Source organism: Pipistrellus hanaki (assembly GCF_964339955.1).
Source record: "Pipistrellus hanaki genome assembly, chromosome: 12".
In the NCBI taxonomy this organism is placed as follows: Eukaryota; Metazoa; Chordata; class Mammalia; order Chiroptera; family Vespertilionidae; genus Pipistrellus; species Pipistrellus hanaki.
In genome coordinates, this window is record NC_140514.1 from 3,674,214 (window position 1) to 3,694,505 (window position 20,292).

Sequence of the window (20,292 nt, forward strand, 5' to 3'; positions counted from 1 at the left end):
TAGAAGCAAATGTAGTAAAAACAAAGTGGCTTCTCTCTCCTCCTGCCTTTCAATGTCCTGGCAGTGCCTCCCATTGGCAGAACCAAATCTGGAGCCAGCTGGCGAGGGAGTCTGGGCTTGCATATAGTTTCCAGGCTTCCAGCCGCCTGCGTTTCAGAGCAGAGCAAACAATAAAGTGGGGACAGAGTTGTTAGCAATCAGCGAAGTGGTTGGTGCCTATCTTATTGCCAGCCTAGTTACTAGGCACAATATGGAGTTGGAAAACATTGAACCGCCAGGACAACAATAGTCCTAGTTTTTCCTTCCTGTATCCATGCCATGTAACTCTTCAGCTTCTCCATTAAGAAGGGGGGTGTATTTCTTCACCTCTTCAGTCTAGGCTTGCCTTGTGATTTGCTTTTGGCCAATAAAATAGAGCAGACGTGAGAGTATGCCAGTTCTGAGCCTCAAAAGGCTCTGTGTGCTTCCACTTACTGTCTTTGAATCCTACCTCCATTGTGACAAAAAGCCCAGGCGAGCCTGTTGGAGGTTAAGTGACTATATGGAGCAAAGTCAAGTGTGCCAACTGAGGCTTCTCTAGACCAGTTAGCCCTCAGTCACCTTGGCAGTGAACCACAGACACCTGAGTGAATTCAGCCAAGAACAGCCTATTCCAGCCTCCCAGACAATTCATAGAGTTGTGATTCGAAGCCACCAAGTCTTAGAGTTGTTTGTTACACAGCATTAGCTATCTGATACATCTGTCCCCAAGACAGCAGAATCCAGCAAAGAGATGACACATCCACACAGAATAGAAGCAAATGACAGAGCGTTATTGAATCATACAGCATGTCATATCCAAAAGGTTTCAAGGAAGATGCAGAGCCTGTGGACTGAGATTCCACGAGTCTTCCAGCAAGAGATGAAACTTGAATGGGGCCTTGAAAAATATAAGCATACAGAGATAGTAAAGCAACGAACAGACTGTCAAATTACAGCGGGAAGGCTAGGAAGATATGGGGGAGATAAGAGATCAATCAAAGGACTTGTATGCATGCATATAAGCATAACCACTGGATGCAAAACTCTGGGGGGTGAGGGCATGTATGGGAGTGGAGGGGGGCAATGGCAAGATATGTACATATATAATACCTTAATAAAAAATTGGGGGGAAAAAAAGAAAAAGAAAAATATAAGCAGTATTTCTGTTGATTCTGAAATTCAGCAAGATCCTTAGGAAAATGGTTATGTCCTCCAACTATTTCATACAAAAAAGTCTAGTATACGGAGTAAAAATTTTGAAGAATTCATCACTATCTTCTCTTTCATCTACATAAATACTCTTTGTGTGGCTAAAATTGAAACTTGTCATAGTAATTAAACATATTCACACACATGTATTTTTATAAACGAATTTAATTTTTAAAAAATATTTTTATAACTAGGATAATAATCTATGGATACTAAAGAAAATTTGGAAATTATACAGAAGAAAAAATTCTCATCTAATCTATAATCCCACCAACTGATGGAGTCACTGTTACAGTTTAGTATAATTCTTTCTAGTCTTTTAAGATACTTATTTACATAGTTAATATAAAGTGGTAGATGAAATTTTGTGTTATTTTTTCCACTTTATGTTTTAACGTAAATATTTTCTCATTTATTAAATTGTCTCAGAAATGTAATTTTAATTTTCATCTTCTGAATGTACCACTGCTTATTTATTTTTCTTCATTCTGTTGGATATTTATGTTGCTTCTTATTATTTTGTTCTATTTTAAATAACTCGATGAGAGCCATCTTTCTATAGAAAACACATTTGGATTTCTTTTTAAAGACAGCTTGCTTTAGGTGATTCGATTTTTATACACTTTTAAAGGGTCTTGTTGGTATTGTCAAATTCATTCTTTTCTCAGAAAGTGTTCTTTTTCTCCCTTCTGCACCAATGATGCCGCTCATTGCATTGCATCTTTCCTGCCTTGAGTATCATCTTATATATGTATTTGTTGCTGGTTTAATAAATACAAGTTGGTAGCCCATGGTTGCTTTCATAAGCACTTCCCTGAGTTTGAGATAGATGGAACATTTTTCATACACTTATTGGCTCTTTGTTTCCCTTTTTGTGAATTGACTGTTCATGGTTGGGAGAACTGATATTGACATCAAAGTCCTTTTGCGGTTGACCAGCTGTTCCTCGCCTCCCATGGGAGAGAGGCTGTGCAGTGGGAGAGCTGTCACCTCCTATAAAAATACCTGTAGAATGGGCTGCTGCACATGGCCGTGCTGCAGCTGTTACCTGGATGGCCTTGCCAGGGCTCTGCCCTGCACAGTCCTTCTCTACGGGGCGACCTGGGCTCTCAAACCTGAGGCTGCATGTATGTCCTTGCCTCCAGGGTCCTGCACTCTAAGCTACTTGTGCGCTCTGGGTTGTTTGCTGTAAGTGATAGAAGCATTTTGAGAGCTTTCAATTTCCCAGAGGCACAAGGACCTGCTGTGACCAAGAGGAAAATGGGAGCCATACGGCTGTGTTGCTTGGGTGGTTTTCAGGGCAATTGTAGGCTGCTTGGCCTGAACTGTCCCCTTTCATCTTGAGCTCCATGGTGTGAAATGCTGAAGGCTCTGGGAGAGAGCTTTCGAGCCTCATTACCCATCTGGAGTACCATGTGATTCTTCAGCGGGCCACCTGTTATTGCCAGAAGAAACCCCAGATTTGTGTGTGTGGACTGGAGGCAATACAGCTATTTTGGGTCAGAGAGACAGTGTGGTTAAGTGAACGATGAAGATAACTCGGAGATCAGCTTGTTGCTGCTCTGTACCCCTTGGCATCAGGACACTCCTTTATTACAGCGTTGATCACTCCAAGATGGAATTGTTCATCTCCTCAAATGCCCTGCCTCAGGATGTGGAGCTCTGCGTGGGATCAGGCAGCATCTTGTTAATTCCCGGATCTCCAGTGCTCCGCACAGGGGCTGGGACGGAGCAGTTGTTCAGCAAATATTTGTTCAGTCAAAAGAATGTCATCCTTTGGATTCTGAGGAAAAGAAACCCTTATGAAACCTGTGTGAGCGGGCTATTTGCCAACAAAGTTCCCCAAAGCAGCTAGTGGCAGATGGGTCTGGTCTCAGGGTTGCTGCAGACTCTGCCTTGCGCTCTCTCCTGTGCGTGGTCCCCACTCCCACTGCTATCCAGAGGCTGTGACCATCCCTGACAGCGACACAAGGAGACCAGGACCAACTGATTCTTGCCCAAACCTTGTAGCCAAGGCTTTCCCACCTGGTGTGGTGTCTGGGTAAAACTATGTTGTTCAGAGAGATATATTGAGTTGTTAACCCCCAGTGCATTAGAATGTGGCTCTATTTGGCAATGGTGAGTGCAGGCGTCATTGGCTAAGTTGAGGTCATACTGGAATAGGGAACATGGCTATGAGAAGATGGAGGCAGAGAGTGGAGCTTCAGTGCCATAAGCCAAGGACACTTTCGGCTCAGAAGCTGGAAGAAGCAAGGAGGGCTCCTTCCTCAGAGGCTTCGAAGGGAACGTGGCCGGAGGACATCTTGATTTTGGACTTTGGGCCTTCAGTCCTGAAAGACAGTAACTTATCTGTGCTAAGGCGCCCAGGGGCGGGACCTGGTCAAGCGGCCCTCGGAAGTGAACACACATGCTTTTGCCCAGGCCACCTTTCAGCGGGGGCAGCTACTTTTCTCTGAGGGAATGTGTGGTGCGAGGGTTCACCCATGTCCGTGCACACAAACCCTCTTCTCCAGAGCTGACCCAGTTTCTGAGAAATGATCAATAGGCCTCGGGCTGGTCTCTGCAGCCTGCACTCATCCACCTCTACCTGGGGCTGCATCTGACCCCTGCATGGGTCAGACCGAGAGCTGGTTTTGAAGCTAGAGCTGTTTTTATCATCCAGGCAGGACTGGGCATGCCTCACTGGCTTTGTGTAGGCCACGGGGGAGACAGCTTGGGCTCCTCGAAGGCACGGAGGCCTGAGCCATTGCCTCTTCGGGCAGAAACACAGCCAGCTGTCCTTCCAGACTGGGTCCTTCCAGGGGCCAGAAGGTGGTGCCTGGGATCTGACCCCAGCATCCTCGAAAGGAAGGGAACTAGACTTGCAGGTTCCGCTACTGGATCCCCTTCCCTTCCTCTCCACGGGATCCTGGGCAAGTCACACCTCCGCTCTGGACCCCAGGTTCTCCGTGGATACAGCTGGTCACAACCTGTGTCGGGGTGTCAAAGGGGTTTGTCCCTTCTGATGCGCCCAGACAAGTCATGGGTACCTGGGCTCAGATGCAGACGGAGGAGGCAGGTGGAAACAAAGGACGTGGTTTCACACAGGAACCTGCCGTAGGGCCGTGTTGGCAAACTGTGGCTCTCGAGCCACATGTGGCTCCTTGGTGCCTTGAGTGTGGCTCTTCCACAAAACACCACGGCCTGGGCGAGTCTACGTTGAAGAAGTGGCGTTAGAAGAAGTTTAAGTTTAAAAAATTTGGCTCTCCAAAGAAATGTTTATCGTTGTATTGTTGATATTTGGCTCTGTGGACTGATGAGTTTGCACACCACTGCCTTAGGGTAATGGCAGTAAAAGGAAACCAGGAGCTTGATTTTCTAATGAAATCCTTGAGGTTTGAAGGTCCTACTCAGGACTGAAGACCTGGTGGAGCTCTGATTAGAATACAGTCAGCCAGTGTATAGGGGTGTCAGTTCTTCTCTGAGCCTCGTTTCCCCTCCTGGAAACGAGGTGAGGATGGCCAGCCAGGGGGTTCTGTGAACTCAGATAAGTGGGCTTGAGTGTGCCTGGCAACTCTGAAGCCGATAGACGCCGAGGTGGGGGGCAGCGGGGGAGGCTGTTGTGCATGCTTTCTTCCTTCTCTGTCCCCTTCCCCCTCCGGCGGGCCTCTAATGGCTTTGGCATCTCTGCAGTCCATTTCCTGGAGGGTGTAAATTATTTAGTGGATGAACACATCTGCCAGCAGGCCCCGGGCGCGGCCTCCGTGCGTGCCCAGGGAGGAGGCTGCGAGTTGGCCCGACCTGCTCCCCGCTCCCCCGAGGCTGCCTCCAGCCTGTGGCGTCCTGGGGACGGGGACTTCAAGCTGCCCACGGGGGCTGTCCCCAGCTTCCTCTGCTGGTCTGGCCAGCTGTGCTCTGAGCTGTGGGTCCCTCCCTTGGAAGGAAGTTTGGCCTCTTAATGGCCATGAATAATTGATGAGCTTTTAGAGTGGGTTCTGGTGAGAAACACTCCTCCCCATTAGTGACCCTGTGTCCCTGCGGATGCCCCTCTGCGGGCGCCCTGCCCCTGCACACAGCCTCTGGCCGAGCGGGGCACTGTGAGTGTTTGTGGGAGCGGCCAGGAGGCTTGGAGAGCAGTCAGGGTGCACCCACCCCTGCTTCAGGGAGGGGCCAGAGGGGCCTGTGTACCCACCTGCTGACAGTGAGGGTAGTTACCCAGCAGGGAGATGTGTGCAAATATCCAAATACAGTTATTCTTGACCTTGGGACTGGCAGGGCCAGGTATGTAATGGTTTGTTTGGAGAGTTCAAGGAAGCTGTAGATGCTCCTCCAAAGACTGACCTGGCAAGCCATTTTGGTTGGTTCTCAAGGGTCTCCTGGCTTCCCTGCTAGTGGCTCCTCGTGCTGGGGTGAGCCCAGGTTCTGAATTCAGTGGGCTGTCTAGGTCCTGGAGCATTTCCTCTCCCTCAGATCTCTCCCAACCTCAACCCTCACCCTTCAGGCCTCAGCAAATGCTTCTCGGCCCCCAAGTGTGTTTAGGTCCAGGAGCTCTGTACCCTCCTTCCCCTGACATTGGTCACTCTGGTGCTTATGGTGTTCCTGTTGGTCTTCTCCAGGACAACAGCAAACACTGTTTTCTTCTCTACTGCGTTTCAAGGGCTCTCATAGCATGCTTGGCACATAGTAGGTGCTCAGCAAATGTTAATCTTGGGCAACTCACTCACCTTTTCATGTTATTATACCCATGGAAGGGATGAGCAGAATTCACTTCCTAAAACACAGCTACTGGTAGGTTACTAACTGGGAGAGGGTTCCCATTTATCCTGCAATTATTCAGGTTTTTAGGTATAGAACTGCAGTTCTTCTGGCCTCCTACGCTTGGGGGCTTATAGCTCGGAGAAGACATGTATGGTCTTACCCCCAAAATGGAGACTGCAAAAAAGTCCCTGTCACGCCACTTACCCCCTAGGAGATGCTTGCAGAAAAACAGAATTACTAGACATATTTTTTTTTTTTTTTTACCAATCAGGGAAGAATTCAATCCTGGTAAAGAAGGTTGAAGAAGCTGGCCAGGGAGACTTATAGTTTAGCAAGGATTTGGGGCAACAATTTAAGGACCTAAGTCACCCTGGGGGCAGAGAGTAGGGGACAGGAATGGGAGGGGAGAGAGGTCCCTATTTAAACACTGTCATGCACCAGGGTTGGTGCAGGGCACTTTATTTACTTGGTTATTTGCTTCTCATATGGCTCCACACACTAAGTATTTCCAATATCCATTCCTAGAAGATAGAACTGAGGCTTAGAGTGGTCACATGACTTCCCTGAGTTCACAGGGTAGGGAGGGCAGGGGTTATATTTGAGCATATGGCATGTGCTAAGCAGGAGTGCATTTTCTGACAGGCCTTGGCCACAAGCTCACATGGTGGGCAGGGAGGATACCACTGTCCTCTTTAGATGGGTAGGGACGGTGTGAGGGGTAAGCCTGCTGGTTGAATGGAAATCCGACTCAGCTCTCACTTGATGGGCCAGTCCTAAGGGCAGCATTGGGGTTGGAGGGCCAGGGCCTCCACCAAAAGCCTAATGTTCGGGGGACCCCATTGTCATGGAGGCAATGCCTCCTACAGGAGTGACATTTCCTCCTTTCTGAAGCACGTTTACATCCACTGCCTCTTGTAATCTTCCAAACCACTCTACAGAGTAGCTACTCTGAGGCCCATTTTGCAGACAAGGAACCTGAGGCTCCACACTTTTGTGTGACCTGCCCAGGATCACCCTGCTGGGAGGCTGTAAATCCCCATCTTCCCAGCTTCTGGTTGGTGGTTCACCCTCAAGGTCAACCCATGGCCATTCAAGCCAGCGACCTTGCTTGTCCTTTGGCTTTCAGCCGGCTCTATGCACAGTTGTTTAGGGTGGAGGGACTGCCCCTTCCCTTGGTAAGTCTGGCTGAAGAAGGAGATCTCTCCTGCTGAGCTCAGGGACTTACTCGGGTCTTGGGAAGAAAGCATCACTTCCCTGGGTGGTCGCGAGGAGCCCGTGGATGTTGGTTGGCTGCCTGGGGCTGGATAACGGCTATCTGGAGCTGTCTAGGGAGCTTCCTGCATCATGCCCAGGCATGGCGTCACAGAGAGAAACACATCAAAGCCCCTTGTCTCTTTGTTCAACCCAAGTTAGTAGCTGGGCAGAGTGGATTTGTCTTCAGTGTCTCTGTTTCATTTTCTTCTTTGCTGCAAGATTTAGCAGGAGGACTTTCTGATTCTAAGTGACTAAGAGAGTCTCTTACCTTTTGATTTGTTATTTTCAAGACTTGCCAATGAGGATCTGCCTTTGGTACATAACAAAAGGCATGTCACAGAGGCTTGAGCACCAAGGAGACCACAGACACCCCTAGCTGTGCATCTTTGGGCAAAGCTTTCCCTTGCTGTCTCTCTATTCGTGAAAGGGTATGGGGCCAAGGGAGCCAGCAGACATGGGCACTGCTCACAACACCACAACCCCAGGGGCTGTCACTGTCTGTGAGAAACCGAGGCTCTGGGCCTTTGCCCAAAGCCCCATGAGCAATAACTGAGGTAAGTGGGGTGGGGGTGGGGCAGAAAGCATCTGGGCCTGTCCAATTTTGCTGCCATGTTCTGTGGGTGGCACCATACCCTCTCTGGTTCCGGTTGTGTTTTGGCATCACCCACATTTTCTTTCTCACCTCCAATCCCTCCTTCCTGACTTGGGTTGGGACTCCATCGGCGGCTCTCAAGGTTGCCACTTGCATATGGGTCTCCTCTCTCCCCAGTCCAGCCTCCCCTAGTCCCCCTCTCCCCCACCCCCTCCCTGAACTCCAGAAGGTTTCTCCAAAGCCTCAGTGTGGCCTGACTAGCCTCTTGCTGAGGCCCTGAGCTGCTCCTAATGGACCAGGAATCTGCCTCTCAGTGGAGCATTTCAAGCTTCACTGGGTCCCCACTGCGCTGGCCTTCAAATAGCACCCACCGCTGGCAGGAGGGATGCACTGTGTTAAAGAAGAATCCACAGATGTTGACCTCGCAGCTTGTCACACCTCTGATTTCCAGCCAATAGGTCTAGGCCTCCTTCTCTGAACTTTTTCGTGTGCGTTTCTGACCCATGACACTTCCTCCTGAGTTTCCTTCTGCCTGGAATGTATTTTTCCTCATATTCACATTCTCTTCTTCCTTCACCCCCTCTCCTACCAGTAGGCACTCTATGACAATGTTTTTCAACCTTTTTTGGGCAAAGGCACACTTGTTTCATGAAAAAAATCACGAGGCACACCACCATTAGAAAATGTTAAAAAATTTAACTCTGTGCCTATATTGATTATATATAAAGTAATTCTCTTGAATAGGAATCAAATAAACACAAAGAAAGTATTTTATAATTACTTTATTATGAAATATTAAGTAAACAAAATAGTGAAAAATTATAAAATTCTTGTCTTGTCTGCACCTACGGCACACCAGGCAACATCTCGCGGCACACTAGTGTGCCGCGGAACAGCGGTTGAAAAACGCTGCTCTATGATCTCTACCCCGGCCCAGAACCCACCCTTGAATTTCCACATTATCACAGGCCAGGCTTTCAGAGATGAGGACCTGAGTCTGAGCCATCACTACCCCCCGGAGACTCAGAAATGCCTCGAGAAATGTTTTCTCAACAAAAAACGCTAAGTTGTGTTGAATTCCTTACTATCATTAACCAGTCAATACCGTTGCCTTCGTTAGAAATGCCATTTGAGTGGAATTATTATTTTTACCAAAGATCTGAAAAATACACCGGGCATAAAGCTATCGGGTCCTAGGAAAAGAGGGCAGTGGAACTGTGCCCACGTGTGTGTCCCTCTAGTGAGCATGGGGGAGGGGCAGCCATGCTCTCTGTTTGAATGAGGGTTTTCAGGGGCAGGTTTCAGCCTCCTCACTCCACAGGGGTGGCCTTGCCTCTCCCCCAAGAACTTCGCAGAATATCCATTAACCCACACCTTCCCTCGTTCAACAAGGGTAATAGAGCTCCATGGCAGAGGAATCACGGGCTAGTAAGGGTGGTTGTGCCCTATCAGGCCAGTATCAGATGAACCTCGAGCTAATCCTGACTCCACCTCTCACCACTGGGCCCCCCAGCCTCAGGGCCCTCAGATGTACCAGGGGGGTGATGAGAGTAACAGCCACCACTCATCACTCCAGATGTAGGAACTGTACCTAGGTATGTCTATATTCATCTACTCTTCCCCAAACACAATGAAGTCAGTGCTATGACATTTCCAGTTTACAAATGGGGAAACAGAGGCACGGAGAGGTTAGGTCACTTGACACAAGCTGGGAGAAATGGGCCTGGGGTTCAGTCTGGGCAGCAGGAAAGCGAAGCGCTGTCGCACCCAGGATCGGGACAAGGTAAAAGCAGGCAGGCAAGGTGTGTGGGACCTGAGCGCTGTCGGAGTTCATACAGGTGATCGCCTTTCTGCAGCCATTGCCCCTTTTAGGAAAACACTGGCCCTGAAGGGACAGACAGCGGCCTGCTCTCCAAATTGTCCTCAGAGTCACATTTCCCCTGTCTTCTCTCCAGCCGTTTTTCATGCTGACCTCTTTCTCTGCAGCTCGGGGAGATTTTAATGCCTTTGAAATGGATGGGTCACAGGGTTTAGTGTCTACTTCACCCAGCCTCCTGCGCCTGGCACCTGAGGACGCGGAGACACGGGGAGAAGGTGGGAGGTGCTACACTGCACACGGGGGTGCAGACCTGCCTCTCGTACCAGAAGTGCAGGAGGGAGGGCGCCTGGGCCTCCCGGCATTGCTTCCTCTCCTCACCCGGATGGGGAAGTGTCATTAGCATGGCAGCTCACAGAGTGATTCAATAACGGGTCAATATGAGCAAGGAAATGAATTCTAGGTGCTCCACTCAAAAAGGTCCGGAAGATCAGATCCAGTTTTCAGGGGAAGCATTGCAGCAGGAGGGAGCCTGGGGAAGGCAGGCGTGGCATGTAAGACACACCTGGGACCAGTTCCCTCCTGAGTGATGACTCCTTACACTCAGCACCCAGATGCCTTTCTGGCCTCCCCTAGTCCCGGGCCCTGGGTTTCGGTGCCCCCTTGGTTATGAGGAGCTGTAGTCTCCTTTCCAGATGGAGCCACCACTGAAGGTCTTTATGGCCTTGACCTAGAGAGCTGGAGGGAAGGGTGGTGGAGGGGAGTGGGAGGCAGTGATCTGCCAGGGAGGGTGGGGGAGTCAGGAAACAGGAGGGGTCTCTGCATGGACTATAGGGTGACTCAGCAGACAGGACTCTGAGTGAGCGTCTGGTGTCCGTGTGTTTGCGACTGGCCAATGATTCCTCCTGGTGATGTTATATTTGCTCCACTGTCAGATTTTGAAGGACATCATGGAAGGGTTACCAGCAAATATGTAATGAAATTAAAAAAATGTGAAATAAAGTAAAACGTAAAAAACGCAAGCCACGTGTGGCCCTGGTAGCCCCCTGTAGTGGTAGCCCTGGCTCGTGCAACGAAATCACTTGTGTGGGGCCGAGATCCGCAAGCCACATTCGATGGCGCATCAGTTCCAACAGAGCCACTTAGTGGGGAGGAGACAAGAGGAGAGAAGGTAAAATGTTGAACTCCCACCCCTGTTCAGACCCTAGGTCCTTTAGTTTTAGCAAGTTTTATCCATTAGAATTTGGAACACTTGATTTAATCTTTCATGTGTTAAATAACACCGTCTTAAGAGAAATCTTATGACCTCCCTCCGAGGACACCTCTTGATCTAAAAGTAACCCATTTCCTCTTGAATTTCTGACCTATTGAGGACAAATGACGATTTCCCCAAGCCACAGGATAGCTGAGACCAGGCCACCAGAACCCAAAACTTGACTAAATGCCTCTGGGATAACAACAGGGAACTAAACATAGAAAACTTGTATTGGGGTAGCTTGGTACATAAGACCCAGTTCTAGAAGGTCCCATCCTACCTCTTGGGCACAGTCTCAAGGGCTACCCAGAAGATCTCGATTTAAAATACGGCTCTGAGAGAGTGAGGCCTGGAGACTTTGAACTTAATGGAAAGCAAGTCTCCACTTTGCACTCCAGACTTAGATTCTGTGCCAGAGTGTCCTGTGTGAGGCCCATCTTTCCTTAGGATGAATGACATGGGGATGACCACTCCTTTCAGCAGTGACCCTTTCTATCTCTGAGGAAATGGCCTTGGGGACCCTTACAGGGTCATCCTCAGAATACAGCCCGGCCACATCCGCTTTCAAAGAGGAGGGTCCCCTTTCTACTAGTTAATCATCACCAGTGTGAGCATAAATCTGGTTTGCCTGGGACAGTCCTATTTTATGCCTGTTTCCCTGATGTAATTATTAATAGCTCCCCTTTCACTCCCCCAGTGTCCTATTGCAGGTGATAAATTATATGGTCACCCTAATGATCATTATTATGATCAGAGTACTTCTTGACCTCAATGCCCTATCTCCTCCAGGAAGCCTTTCTGCCACATTCAGTTGAGCTGAACTTCCCTTCCAGGCAACCAACTACCAGAGTGCCAGGTGAATTACTAGTCTTTTCCCCACTTCATTCAACAAGTACTTCACGCCCACCTACAACAAAGCAGGCAGTGTTATAAACTCTAGGGAGAAAGGGGTGTGGATGATGTCAGTGCTGGTTAGGGTGGGAAACGTGCACACGGACTAGGAGTACCCGAGGGCCATCTTCGTCTTTCCCACAGCAAGGCCTGGGGTTGATGATCACATCATGATGGTCTTAGCAGATGTCAATTGATTGGGTCACACATCAGTCTGTGGTCTCTGTGACTCTGGGTCAAAGCTTCATGGCACAGCCTGACTCCAGCCTTGCAGTATGACAAACTGTTGGCCTTTCATGGGCTCACAAAGGTTCCCAAACAATCTAAGGTCCAGGTCATTCCCCCAGACAGCCACTGATGGTGCCGGCCCCCGAAAGAGCACTGTGGCCCCTCTCTGCAATTTAGCCTGCTTCACGTAATATGTCTGAGACATATCTCAGGGGAGTGACTGGTTCACTCGATACCATTCCATGTAATTTATAATTTTATAAAGTCAGTTACTGGACTGTATGTCCAGAAGGCCAGGAGTGTGGCCCCTGCTTTAAGCAAAGTCCCAGATTACATGTTGGCCACTGGCTATTCCATTTGTTCGTGTTGCATTTTGAGTGTATTAAGTAGATGTTCTCTGTGCAATATAGATTTTGCAGTTGTGTTTCTCTTCTTTTCTGACAACCAGGAAGCTCCTCTCCAGCCCTCTAGGACGGTCATCGGTGGTAACTGGGTGAGAGCCACCAAGAGCTCAAACCTAAGTCTCCCCTGGCTTCAATGGACCAGTCTACCCTTCTTTTCTCCTATGTTCATTTTTCATCTTAGTGAAGCAAATCTTTTTGAAGTGATTTGGGTTTTCAAGCCTAAGTAAACCACTTTTTCAGACACCTTCATGTGTAAGTAAGTTTTAAGCACCTACTATGTGAAATGTAGCACATTAGGATCATGGAGGATGAAGGGAATGGCAAAAAGTGTCAGAGTCTCTGCCCTCTGGCTTGAGTCCCCATTCTATTTGTGGATCAGTTTCTCATGGGTCAGGTCTCAGTGAAGGCAGGCATTCTATATGAAGAGAGTGACCCTCGAATTCCATCCTGCAAGGATTAATGATTTGCATAATTTATTTTGTTAATAATGGTGCTGGACCTAATACCTGCAGAGAGGAAATAGTTGTGTATTTTTTTAAAGAAGATGGTTGGGTCGTCATTACTTCACCATGTCTGTGTTGGTGTCTTTGTCTTGAATGTAATTAAGAGCCTCAGTGTGAGTTTTTAAATGTCTGATCAACCATCCCCCACACTTTCACCCAACATGGCCACAAAGGAACGTTGAGACTCATTCAAACCAGAACTTAGCAGCTTCATACAGTCCTATGCATGAGGGGGGAGGGGAGGGGTTTGGGGAGAGAATATATTGAGATCTGCCCTTTGATCGTGTTCAATGCGACTTTGCATTTACCTGAGGGATTAAAAGTTCTCATTGACCAAGGCTCCGGGCTTCCTACTCAGCCTTTGACGGGACAAGTGTTAATTGGACAATATAATGGGGACAATGTTAATTCCCCTCTTAGAGTTCCTTTTCTTGCTCAGTCAAATAGAAAGAGCCTTTTAAATGGCAGAGAGAGGAAGAAAGAAGCTGGTTTATAAGGGTAATAGACTGCACATCTTCCCCCTTGTCTCAGAACAAGTGCAGTGGAGTCAGCATAAAGCCCGCCCTAAACAGGGAAAGAAAGGGAACGATGTGGTGGTTTGCTTAGAATATCACCCTGGATTAGGGATCAGGAAATTCGGCCAGTAGGCTCTGCCTGTTTTTATAACAGGGGGGTGGTGGGGGTGGGGAGAGTGGGGAGAGGGCAAGAGTTAGGGAAGAGAGAAGCCCATGAGACTCGGGAGTAAGAAAGGGACAGTTGGATGAGGGTAGGAGGTAGGGATGACAAGGACAATCAGAGACCTGGTAGGGTCGGTCCACTGGAATCCATTTGGAGTGAATATGATATTACTAAAACCCACAGAGCTCATGATGGTGCAGGAGTGATGGGCAGTAATGGGCATTCTAGAAGCAACAGTCTGTTTTTAGGGGTTTCTGTAATTATAATTTTCCTCCTCCCAACCTTAAAATGGGTTGATGTTCAGTTGTCTGTGAATTCTGGGAGCCACTTCCTACTTTCTTCCTGGACCTTCCTTCCGGAACTGAACATTGCCCTCTCTGGTTCCATCTCCTCAGCACTCCCACTTGTTTCTGTCCTATAAAAGTCTTCCTCTTAAATGCCAACTGCTACTTTCCAGCCCTAGTTTTATGAATGGTGACAATGGCCCATTTAGTTTTTCATTTGTTAATTTATTCAACAGACATTTTCTGGGCGTCTACTATATGGCAGGCCCTCTGTGCCCTTGAGCCAGGCACAGAAACTTGCTGTGCCTCATACAGTCAGAGATGGGAATAATTACCCTGGCTTCCAGTCTATAAGGTTCTCTTTGGGATCGATGGAGAGAATAGATGTAAAAATGCCTTATAACTGGTAAAATGTGTGAAATTAATATTCTTTTTATTCCCTGGGGAGATGAAAGGAATGCATGAGAAATGATGAGAACCAAAGACTAGACAATCTCCATTGAAAGACAAGCTTTAAAGGCATAGATGGAGTATGATGCAGGAAACTCAAGACCTGAGTGGTAAGAGTGGGCTGCAGTTGGCCAAGCAAACACCCAGTGGGAAGTGCCAGCCCTTTCTAGCAGCCAGTTTTTCAATCAGTCCGATGCCAGGTAGAATTGTCTCACTGAAGGCTCAGCATCCTCACAACTCAAACCTTCTGTGATCCTGCCTAGATGGGTTCTTTCCAAGTTCTTCTTTGCAGATCTTATAATCGCACCCATTTGGAATCATTGGAGAATGCTAAACACCAACTAAATCGGCAACTTTTAACCCAATGAAACATTCTTTTGGTTTTAGGGTTGACTAAAGAAAGGGAAGTAGCTGTCTATCCATACTCTAAGACCAAACCCTGGAGAGACCCCTGGAACTTAGGAGGGTAAAACTGCAGAAAAAGCAGGGAGGCCAGCCTTCAATTTTATTATTTTGGGGTTCTCTCTCCCAGGTAGCAAGAGGGCTGTGCCTGTTATTTACTCACCTGTCATTTCCTAGGTCTATACCCAACTTTCAGACTCTCCTGGAGCTGGACTTTTACAAGTGACATAAATTAGCTTCCCTTGATGGTGGGCTTCCTGTCTGCTTCCACCTATGGGAGACTGACCAGATGGAGAAGGGAGAAAGCTGCTCTGGCATGGGTGGCAGTCAATGCAGTCACTGTCATGGCAGCAGAGCAGAGTGGATCTGAGTTTCTGTGTGCTAATAAGAGTTAGCATCTTTTTCTGCAGCTACAGCTCTGGTTGAGAAGATTCCTCTCTGGTGGACCCAGAACCAACTGAGACACTGTCTCCAAGAACTCAGGAGGAGGTCCAGGCTCCCATGCACTGGCACAGGGACTATTAGCAGCACCTGACCTTTAAGTGTTACTCCCTATTCCTTTTAGTTCCACCAATGCCCCCTCATTCTCCTGACTGGTCTTCCAGCCCTTGTGACTCCTTTGTAACCATCTTCCTATGTTAAATGTCCTCCCTTGGAAACAGGAGAGCCAGTGATTTCTTATTGATGCAAAGACTGTACTGATATTCTTTGTCCATGGTTTTGAAGCTGAAAACAACCCCTGCTCAAAGGTGAAAAATGTAGTTAGCATTGCTTCTTGTGGACCCTGAATCCAAGGGCAGAGGAGTGATTCCTGCTACCTCTCTGAGCCCCTGTTTTCCCATCTCTCAAATGAACATAAGATCAGATGGGATCCCTGGCCTGTGTGGCTCAGTTGGTTGGAGTTTCATCCTGTACACAAAAAGGTGGTGAGTTTGATTCCTGGTCAGGGCACATACCTAAGTTGTGGGTTTGATCCCCAGTCAGGGCTCATACAGGAGGCAGCCAACTGATGAGTCTCTCTCACATTGATGTTTCTCTCTCTCTTTCAAATCAAGAAAAAGTAAGTTCAGGTTGGTATTCCTTATGGGAGTGAATTCTTGCTCACAAACAGGCGGCCTAATGAGTCTGTGCTCAGTCTCCACGCTATGTGGCCAGGGTGCACTTGGATTTGCTACACTTCCTCATCAACTTGTCTGCGTGCATCTGCTCTATCTTTGAGCATCCGGCCTTTGATGGGCTGTTCTCCACTCTGAGCTGAAAGCTGCACACTTCAGCCTCACCAGCCCTTAAATATTTCATTGCAGACTGGCTGGAAATTAATATTTAATCACAGACTCCTCGGCACTTAAATATTTAATCACTGATGAGGAATGAATCAGCACCCAGGAAAACTTTTGGTCTCGAGTGCCAGTTTTAAAGGATCTTTGGTCCTGGTCTCAGAAGACAGAGGGACCAATGGCATGTTTATTTCTACATTAAGTTTCATATTGTTAAGGGCTGAGAAAATGGCCTCAATACCAATTATAGCATCTGGGTCAGAAAAACCTTATTCCTGAAGACCACAAATAAATTGGGAATAGCCATAGTTTGGGAAGAACTGACTGGGTGGCTAAAGTAATAAATCTTTATGTCAGTTTACATCCTAGGGGAAGAGAAAGGGTATCCTCTGAGGCACCAGAGGTGGTGGGGTTGTGTGGGAAGTTGGGATCCCTTGTTTTCAGTAGGAAGTGGAGATAAAGTTTTAAGAAAAAGTTAGAATACAAAGAATTTGGTGCAGGGAGAGAAAAAAAAATTGAGGCTGGAAGAATTCATGGAGCTCCATGTTTAAAAAGTAAGAGTTGTAAAATTTCTAGAATCGAACTTAAAAGCAAACCAGCTGGTGTCTAAGAACATCTTCATCATCCGAGTGAAGGATGCGTCTAGAATTCAGCCTTGAAGGATTTCATGTCTCAGCTCTGGTGGACACTTGTCTTTGTCACTCAAAGGCCATTCTCCCCATTCTTTAGTGCTGGAGGATCCCTGAGTTTGTCTGGGGGTTCACCTTTCCATGTCTTCATATGGGAGGAGGAGCATTCTATGCCCAAGGGTGAATGTTGATTAGTATAAACTGACCCTGGAAATTCCATTCCCTTCTTGTCATTGCTTTAGTCATTGGTAGGTAAAACCACCCTAACCAAGATGGTGTGGAGAGAAACTGGGACATCAGGTCAAGGGGCTCCTGGGAAGTGTTCCTCGGGACACAGTTGTGTGGACTTGTTGTCATGAGAAGACAGGCTGAAGGCCATCGCTGAAGAAGGGAGAAAAGAAACACAGAAGCCTTCTGCTGGTGCCACTGAGTTGACCCAATATAGAGACACCTTATCTTTAGACTTCTCATTACCTATATTTTTAAGCTGTTTTAGTTGAGTGCTTTTATTTGTAGCTCAAAGCATTCTAATTAATGCACCATGTGAGTGGAGGAGGTACAGTCAACAGCAAGAAGTTTAGTGACAGATGATACATAAATGTAAAGTAAAACAATAACGAGACACTTTCCCACACCCATTAGATGGGTTTGAAATCAAGGCTGACACATGCTGACCATTGGTGAGGAAGGGGAGCAATGGAGGACCTTTCCTGAAAGTCTAACCTGGCCCATCACTCCAGGGAACAAGCTGGCAGCATCTAGTGAAGCAGAAGGAGCACATAATCCATAGTCTAGCAAGTCTCCTTTTTAAAATAAATTTTTATTGGTTTCAGAGAGGAAGGGAGAAGGAGAGAGATAGCAACATCAATGATGAAAGAAAATCATTGACAGGCTGCCTGCTGCATACCCTCTACTGGGGATCGAGCCTGCAACCCTGGCATGTGCCCTGACTGGGAATCAAACCGTGACCTCCTGGTTCATAGGTTGACCCTCTTCCATTGAGTCATGCCAGCTGGGACAGCAAGTCTCATTTTTGGCAAATAACTAATGATACTCATACCTATACAGAGAGATACATGTACAATAATCCACACAGCAGCATTTTGTAGTAGAGGAAGTTGGAAACAAACCTTAATGACCATGAATGTGAAATCACTTACCCAGACTTTGGTCCAATGAATAAATTGCAACTTCATGTATCAACATAATTAAATATAACCCCCCCCCCCCAAATTTTGAGTGAACAAAGTAACTTTCAGAGGGATATGTATGATTTGAAACTATTCATAAAAAGTTTAAAAACATAAATAATGTGATGCAGTAAAAATGTAAAGAAATGCATTGGGATGAAAAAGAACATGTTCAAAATGGTGGCTTGCTAAAATTTTACTCTTTACGACAGCCTGGATATACTAGGAGAACATTATGCTGAGTGAAACAAGGCAGCCAGAGAAAGAGAAGTGCCATATGATTTCATTCATATGTGGAATTTAATGAACAAACTGAACTAACAACCAAAATAGAGACAGACTCATAGAGAGGAGGCAGACAGCTCTGGTTAGGGGGAGTTTTGGAGGGGGTGGAGGGATTGAGCAAAAAAGACAAAAAATAGAACTTATGGCCATGGACAACAGTGTGGTGGATTGTGGGAAGAAACAGGATGGGTGGAGGTAGAAGGGGTAGAGTGGCGATAATTGGTGATGGAAAAAAGATTTTCAATGGTGGCTTCCTTTGAGGAAAGAGTGAGGGATTGTTTTTACCAAGTGGAGCTGGCTGATATAGAGGTTGGGGGGGAACTTGGCTCACTCTCTGTTACTAAAGGGATGCAGCTCTCAAGAGCATGTTATTGAGGTATTTGAGGATGGTTGACATCTATGAGCTACAGCCTATAGGATGCAAGTCTTGCCTTATGGGCTGGTCATTTCTGGTGCTGATAAGTAAGGGGTGTGATGGATGCTTAGACAGAAGTAGTTACCTACATATCCAGGAGATAAGACTCCATTAGCTGTTTTCTCAGGCATAACTTTGAGAAACTGATAATTCCACACAGGTACTCTAAGGAACTGGATCCTGGAAGGTTCTAGGAGGGAGATAGGAAGGTAAGAAGAAAACATTCCTCACAGTGTGAAAATAAATGTCTTTGCTTATAAACCAAATTTTCTCTTTCCTGTCTTTCTTGTTGTTTTCTAAAACCATTAGTAAAGTTCTATTTCACTGTTATAGCCAGACCTCAGCTGTGTTTGGTAAAGTGTTAAAAGCAGAATGCCAAGTGACAGAAAGCATTAAGAATCAGGGAACAATTATCTCTACCTCCCGCACTCATGTAAGACTGTGAAATTTCTGCACTAGAGGGGAAAGTCCATGGACCAGTAGGACCTGCCCATGTCAAATGTGGATGCTATTGTTGTTGTGTTTTGTTTTTCTGGAAAGAGAGAAGTCCTCTTGGAGACATGATATATACATTCAGCATCTCAACCTGCTTCTATTTACCTTCTCCTGGGAATCCTTTTCCTTCAGCCCAGGATCTCAGAGATCACAGGTGGGGTCTGTAGGTCACTCAGTAGGAACATGCTAATTATTTATTGCTGTGAAACAAATTACCCTGAAACAACATAGCAGTTCAGAACAACCACCATTTATTATCTGCCATAGTTTTTGAGAGCTGGGGATTGGCTGTGGCGTAGCTGGTGGTTCTGGCACAGGGCTGCTTGTGGAATTGCAGTCCAGCTGGGGCTGCAGTCTCTGGAGGCTTGGATGGGCCGGGGAATCCACTTCTAAGCTCCCTTTCATGGGTGTTAGCAGGAGAATCCAGTTCTTCCATGTGGGTCTCCTCTTAGGGCTGCTGGTGACATGGCTTTGCCTAGAGCAAGTGACCCAAGAGTGAGAGAGTAACAGAGCAAGGAAGCAACAAAAATGGAAACTTCAGCCTCTTATCACCTAATCTGGGACACACTCTTGCATCTGCCCTATTCTTCTGGTCACACAGACCAACCCTGGTTAAAGCATTTGCTGTGAATAGCAGGGGTCAACATTGAAGGATGGAACTCCAACGGCAAACCGAAAATGTAATTTGCTCCAGAATGATCCACTCTGGGCATAACGAATGCTAATATTTATTCATTCATTCCATAGGCTCTTATTGTGCCAAGCACTGTTCTAGGTACTGAAAATACCACAATGAACAGGACCTGCAAAATTCCCCATTTCAAGGATTTTACATTTTAGTGAGAGAGACAGATAATGAACAAAGAAATTAAGTAGTTCTGAGTGCTATGAAGAAGATAAAACAAGGGGTGTATTTAGAGGGAGAACATATATGTATGGTGTGTTTACTTCCAACACTATGTTTTTTCATAACAACCTTTGGGGCTCACATTATGAGAGCCCCCATTAACCATGTGAGGAAGCCAAGTCTCAGGGAAGTGATGAGGTTTTCCCAGAATTGCAATTAGTGAGAGGCAGGACTGAACTTTGAACCCAAGTCCTTTGCTTCTTTCCCAAGCCTAGGCCCATTTCTGCAGGGTGGCCCAATCCTATATAATGAAAAGGGAATGTGCTAATTGACCGTTATGCTCTCACAAAGATGGTGGTGCCAACAGCCAATAAGGAGGGGATATGCTAATTGCTGCCACACCCTCAAAGATGGTGGCGCCCAATCCCCT